This window comes from Hyperolius riggenbachi, chromosome 4 (genome assembly GCF_040937935.1).
Source record: "Hyperolius riggenbachi isolate aHypRig1 chromosome 4, aHypRig1.pri, whole genome shotgun sequence".
In the NCBI taxonomy this organism is placed as follows: Eukaryota; Metazoa; Chordata; class Amphibia; order Anura; family Hyperoliidae; genus Hyperolius; species Hyperolius riggenbachi.
In genome coordinates this window covers 473,378,011-473,385,306 of record NC_090649.1, presented here as the reverse complement: position 1 = coordinate 473,385,306, position 7,296 = coordinate 473,378,011, and positions in this window count along the sequence as shown.

The following is a 7,296-nucleotide window of genomic DNA, read 5'->3' as shown; positions in this document are numbered from 1 at the left end:
AGTAAAATGAACCATACATTACTTTTCTCCTATGTTGCTGTCACTACAGCAAGTAGTAGAAATCTGACATTACCGACAGGTTTTGGGCTAGTCCATCTCTCCATGGGGGATTCTCAGCATTGCCTTTATTCTTTGTAAAGACATTCCCTGAAAAAATCTTTCTACAAACATGCTGGCCAGCCTCCCTGCTCGCTGCTCACTAATTTGGCAGTTGGACGGAGCAACTTCCATTCACTAAGTGCTTTTAAAAATAAATAAATTCCTGAGAACCCCCCATGAGAAGATGGGCTAGTCCAAAATCTGTCGGTAATGTCAGATTTCTACTACTTGCTGTAAGTGACCGCAACATAGGAGAGAAGTAATTTATGGCTCATTTTACTCAGGGAGAAATGTACATCTTATTTGTATGTGTTTTAAATTGTAAGATCTTTGTGACAGTTCCTCTTTAAGAAAAAAAAAAAAAAGCAAAGCTGGCACTCAATGACAGGCAATGTGTACACAGACCTGTGCTCAAGGTGAGGAGATCTAATCAAGCCAGTATAGAGAGGCCGGGCACCAGAATTCACAAATTCTTCAAAGCTTTACCCCTCTTGGGTGAAACACATGGCAGACAGACAGAGCAGTGGGGGAGGGGAACATCAAGGCCTAACTGTCCTTTCTGTACGAGCCTCTGACGAAGCGATACTTACCATGAAACGGCTGCTAGGCAACGGTGTTCCCCTATTCCCCACTGCTCTGTCTATCTACCATGTGCTTAACACAAGAGGGGTTAAAAAACTTTGAAGAATTTGTGGATTTTGGTGCCCGGTTTCTCTTTACTGTCTTCAGGAGATAAAGTTAATTGCATACGGGCCATTGACGTCTATGGCAGGGAAATGTAATGCTCTGGAAATTTGAGCGCACCATGAACTGCCATAGGCTGTAGTGTGAATTCCGGCTGTAGCAGCACTAAGACAGTAATTTGTGCACCATCAAAAGACTGAGCCCAAATTACTATACAAACAGCGTAATTTGGCTGCCAGCAATAGCTGGAAGCCGAATTGCCTATTTCCCCAGAGTCCATGGTGGCCTGGAGGGGGAATAGTAATTACCGCCACCGGGACTTTGCCCTGCGGCCAAATTTTACGGCGCCTTAATTACGGGAATGAATGCAATTAATCGTTTTAGTTGTTCCATAGACTGCCGTTTTCCAGTCTCCAACGATTATTTTGTCATGTATCTTAACGTGTTTGGCCAGAATATGATTGATTTGATACAACACTAAACTAGTTCTTTTTATTGCTCAATACATAGAAACTTTGTAACAGTTTTCAAGGGACCAAACAAGGAATGAAGAAGTCCTGCTGTGACTATAGTTTTATTATAAATATGTACAATTATAGGGAAAGAGTAAACAGAAAATAAACATTATTCAGTTTGTTTTGCAGATTTGTTTCTGGTTATTATTACAGGAGGAATATTTTTTTCCATCTCTGATCAGAGACCGCTGGTTCCATAACCCGTAGGATACCGACGAATAGCCGCACATACACGCCACAACTGCTATCCACGCTACACACCTGTCGACTCAGGCCACCCACTCTGCTGTCTCTTATGACGGCAGAGCTCTGAGATCTGGTCAGGAGCAGTTTTCATTGGCTTCTGACCGTGTGATCATTGTAAGCCAATGGGAGTTGCTTACATTGATTGACAGGGTCAGAAGCCAATGAAAACTGCTCCTGAGCAGCTCAGAGCTCTGCTGTCATAGAGATGGCAAGGCGAGAGAGCAGCTAGAGTCGTAGGAGTGAGCAGCGGCGCTTTGAAATCTATGCCCTGGCAAGCATTAGGGGATCAAAACAGGCCATAGATTTAAATCACCGCCGTCCTTAAAGTGGATCCGAGGTGAACTTTTACTCATTGCATAATTGTGTTCCTTTCCTATTGTTTATAGGGCATTCCTCAAGCCAAATACTTTTGTTTTAATACTCTAATTCCCTATAAACTAAATAAACAACACCCACAGCTTTTCAGAGAGCCTTGGCAGGAGCAAGGGCTCATGGGAGCTCAGACTGGGCAGGAGGAGGTGTTACTAGCCATTGATTTCAGAGCCGGAGGGAGGAGGGATTAGGTTTTTCCACAGTCTGAGTGCTGATGGTGCAGATAAGCCTGCTTCTGTGTAATGTTTACAAACAACATGGCTGCTGTCGTATCACAGGAAGAAATAATCCTTTTCTATTAAAGCTGTTGGCAGCTAATTTGCTGTATAAACTATCTAAACTTTAGATGAGAGAGAGAGAGAGAGATAGAGAGAGAGAGAGAGAGAGAGATATTTAAGTTATTTGTTATAGTTAGTTTTTCATATCTGATCCGCTTTAAATGGTTAATGTATACATTGTCAAGCATTTCTTGTTTTTGGATCTTATGAGCTACACAAGTATTAAAGGACACATGAACGGACTGGGATATTGAGGCTACCATGTCTATTTCCTTTTAAATAATACCAGTTGCCTGGCAATCCTGCTGATCTCTTTGGCTGCAGTAGAGTCTGGATCACTGACCTGAAACCAGAATGTAGCTACTCTAGTCAGACTTCAGTCAGAAACATTGATCTGCATGCTTGTTCAGGGTCTATTGCTAAACGCATTGGAGGCAGAGGATCAGCAGGACAGCCAGGCAACTGGTATTGGTTAAAGTGGATCTGAACTCTTGCAAAGGACAGAAGGAAAACGGAGAGAAATGCACCCTGTATGTATTTAGAGAGTTTAGCCTGTCTAATTTCCCCTCATCTGTGTACTAATCACACCTGTAATTTAATCTCTCAGCTGTGTCTGCTCAGGAATATCCACTGCCATGGCAGAGCAGCTAATTTGTAAACACAGGATGTTAATAATATATCTGCTTCCGTGAAAGTAGGAAGTAGACACTGCAGATTGCAGGATTTGTATCAGCTGTAACCATTAGATATTTTTCTTTAAATGCTATTATGCTGCTGCTTATCTTTTAGAGTAGAGAGGAAGTTCTGAGTTCAGGTCCTCCTTAAAAGGAGACAAATGTCAGCCTCCATATCCCTCTCACTTCAGCTGTGCTGTAACCTCTCTTAACTCCTGTAGTTGTCCTTCCAAAACCTGCTATTGGAATTAGTGTGAGAAGTTAGTAGAGAAACTGACTGCTTCAGTATCAGCTCCAAATAATCAGTATTTGTAAAATGGATGGCTACCATGTTTATTTCTTTTTAAACAATACCAATTACATGGCAGTCCTGCTGATCTCGTTGGCTGCAGTAGTGTCTGAACCACACACAAGCATGAGGCTAATCCAGTCTGACTTCAGACATCTGATCTCCATGCTTGTTCAGGGTCTATGGCTAAAAGTATTAGAGGCAGAGGATCAGCAGGATAGCCAGGCAATCTGCATTGTTTAATAGGAAATATATATGTCAGACTCCATCTGTCTCTCACTTCAAGTTACCTCGAGGCCCCTTTTACACTTGGGTGCTGCTTCGCCCTGCGTTATGCTCCCCCCATCACATCCCTGCCACAAGGGCTATGCAAGTCTATGGAGACTTTACACGCTTGCCAGAAGTATCCAATCGCTGCATTCCCGGCACAAAATCAGCATCGTGTTGCCGAGTGATCCGTGCCTACCTCATGGATTATGCAGCAATGCAAATCAATGGGCGACGCAGCAAGTAGGAATGATGGGAGATTGGAGTGATGCATACGCGGACCGATGGGAGTCCTAGTGACGTACTTCCTTCCCAGCAGGGATTGCGTCACTGACCGGGAGGCGGTGCTATGCATATGAGCCTGTCGCCGGGTCATAAGAATATGGATTTCTGTGGTGATGTGGCGGTGGGCTCACTGATGAGCGATCCCTGTACCACTTAGGTGTGAAAGGAGCCTTAGTGTTGTAGCAGAGGTGGGACCAGACAACTTACCTTCCACAGGGGTGTGGATTTAGGGATGGGGGCAGCATCCAGGTGGGGTATGTAAGTACACACTTAGTTTTGGGTGGAGCAGCACAGGGTGTGACCTGATTCCCATAAATGAGTACACAAAGGGAGGAGGGTTGTCGGAGAGTGGGAAGCCTGTCTCCCTGTAAGGCGGGGGATTCATGGAGGCTAGACAAAAAAAGTGTATGAACCTGGCCTTTAAAGTGTACCAGAGACGATCTATAATAAAAGCTTTATACATACCGGGGCTTCCTTCAGCCCCATCCGCACGGATCGCTCTCTCGCCGCCATCCTCAGTCTTCTGTATCGCCGGTACTGGGTCCTGTAACTTCGGCCAGTCTGTGCAAGAGAATTGCACCCTCTACGTATCTTTAGGGGTGGCTGCTGGAGAGATACGTAAAGGACGCACGTCTCTTGCATCAGACTGGCCGCGGCTGGCTGAAGTTACGGAACGCGGTACCGGAGCAGGAGAAAGCTGAGGACGGTGGCGTGGGAGCGATCCGTGTGGATGGTGCTGGAGGAAGCCCCACGTATGAATACAACTTTTATTAGTACTCAGCTCTGGTACACTTTAAAGCAGACCTAAACTCAGAACTTCCTCTCTGCTCTAAAAGATAAGTAGGGATAATCGCAGATATGCAAATTCTTCCGAGTTTATGCAAATATATGCAGCTTGAAAATGGACTAATCAATTTAAACCTGGGTTTAAATTGATTGGTCCATTTTCAAACTGCATACATTTGCATACAAATTTGCATAATCTTGGAAAAATGTTAATCGCATTGATCATCCTTAAAGATAAGTAACAGCATAATAACCTTTAAAGGAGCACAGAAAGGGTTAAACTCCTGTGTTTACATATTAGCACAGAACCCAACATAGTTAGCAGAAAGCTGACAACTCAAATTTCAGTTGTGATTACCGTACTTGCTGAGAAGGGAGAATTAGACAGGCGGTTCTCTATAAATACACACAGGGTCGATTTCTCTGTGTTTTCCTTATCTCCTGTGCAAGAGTTTAGGTCCGCTTTAAATCCTGGGATTTGTGGAGAACATCATCTGCAAGGGAATAGAGCAGGATCTGGCCACCAGGGGGCGCACTAAGCAATGGTTCAGCTTTTGTACAGTACATTTCACATCTGTAAGGTTGATTATTTCAATCTCCATGTTAAAATCAGGAAACCTAAACTGATTGGAATATGTACCATTCCTAATACCCAAAGCTACCAATAGGCTTCATATAGCAGAGATAATGAAGAGAACTGTATGCAGCATGTCAAGATGCAGCATCCATTTATATTGCACTTTTCTCCTAGCGAACTTAAAGCGCCAGAGCTGCAGTCACTAGGGTGGCTCTATAGGTAGTAGCAGTGTTAGAGGGTCTTGCCCAAGGTCTCCTACTGACTAGATGCTGGCTTACTGAACAGGAAGAGTCAAGATTCTAACCCAAGTCTCCTGAGTCAGCGGCAGAGCCCTAAACTATTACACTATCAGTCACGCTGTAATATTAAGTATCCCTTAATGGTCTCTTGACTACAATGCATCCAGAGGTAGCTGACTGCAGGACAGTCTGTGTCTTCTGTCTTATATACAGTTATTATTGTGTCTAGCCCCATTCTGTCTGTAACCCTTTCTGCCTGTTGTGCTGGATTGGGGGAAGTATCTTATTTCCAGTATGGAGGAATCAATTGTCTGACTGCACAACATAACAGATATTCTTCCTCTGGAAAGCAAAGCAACTCTGGGGGAGCTCTATGCATTAATTTTCATATAATGTATCATAAATCTGAGCGTCTCCATCAGGGCCAGATCTGTACTCTTTACCACCCTAGGCCACTGTCACCAGCTGCCCCCCTTCAGTATAGGTAGCGAGATGACCCTTCCCCTTCCCTCTAGTATAGGTAACCTGATGACCCCCCCTCAGTATAGGTAGCCAGATGACTCCTCCCCCTTTCCCTCCAGTATAGGTAGCGAGATGATCCCTTTCCCTCCAGTATATGTAGCCAGATGACTCCCTTAATCCCTCCCCCTCCCCCCCCCCCCACCACCTTTCATGATATGGGTACCCAGCTCGCCTTCACACCGCAGCAGCCATCTGTGTCACTCATTTCTCCGCTCGTCACCAGTGCAGAAGCTTCCTCTTCCTTTCCGTCTCCAATGCTGCTAAAGTCCATAGCCGCCGGCCACAATGCAAACGTGCACAGATTATGCTCGCCTGATCTCCCTGCATTGCAGCATTTGCAAGCTTGCAAATGCTGAACCAGTTTAGCCTGCTGCTTTGGTGCCCTTCCTCCTGTGGTGCCCTAGGCCGTGGCCTAGGCCTAAATCCGGCCCTGGTCTCCATTCCAGATGGTTCTGATACTCTGACACCCCACTAAATATTTGAACCCTGCTGCTTCCTGACCCATCCAGAAATGGTCACAAGGGTCCCATAAAATACATTTCTAGATGACAGGGTCTCTTTACCAACGGATTACAAATGACAGGTTGTTTTTTAGTGCAAAGCAAACCATAGAGACTATACAAACCAGGATCAAAAAGCGCTCATACAGCAACACTATGGATTAACAACAATATACAATGGTAAGATGTCAAAAAGTCCAGTATAACACGTCACACAGTAGCAATTGCCTCATTGATCCGGGCTCAAGCAAAACATGGGTCTGATGGCTGTTGTGTTGACCCAATCCCCCCCCCCCCCCCCGACTTACCAGATGCTGCAGCCATTGTGGGCCCATTGGCATGTCTGGGGAATGGGCCACCTCACAGTCTCTCTGGCAGGTCTGCACGGTTTTGGCTTCTTTTCCAGCTTCCCAGCCTGTACCTGAAGATCAGGTACAATCTGGAAAAAAACCAAGTGCCGTGCAGACCTGCCAGAGAGGCTGGGGGGAGGCCCATTCCTCAGATGTGCTAACAGGCTCACATTGGCCACAACACCTGGTACACCCGTGTGAAATAATCCAACTGGAATGTTGGAATACACCTTTGGGACTCTTTGGAGGGCTTGTGAATTACTTGCATTCCTGAATACTTTGGATCCGCACTGCACACAAGTGCTTTGGAAGCCTTCTGAAGAGTCAAGGTGCGGAATTTGGACAGGGCACAGCAGTGACACGAGGGATGCAGAGAGGACCAGGAAGGCTCTATGGCCGCGCTTTGTAAAAGCAGCGTAGGAGATTTGGCTGCAGCCGGCGCCACCATAGGCCATAATAGGAATTACGGCTTTAGCAGCGCTCAGTAAGGCCCGGTTTACATCTGCGTTTGCCAACGAAACCGGCTGTAAGGTTCTGTTAGCCATTTCGCTGAACGGACAAAAAAATTCAGGAGGACCCAATTTTCTGGACCGTTTCGCTCAGTGGAACGGAA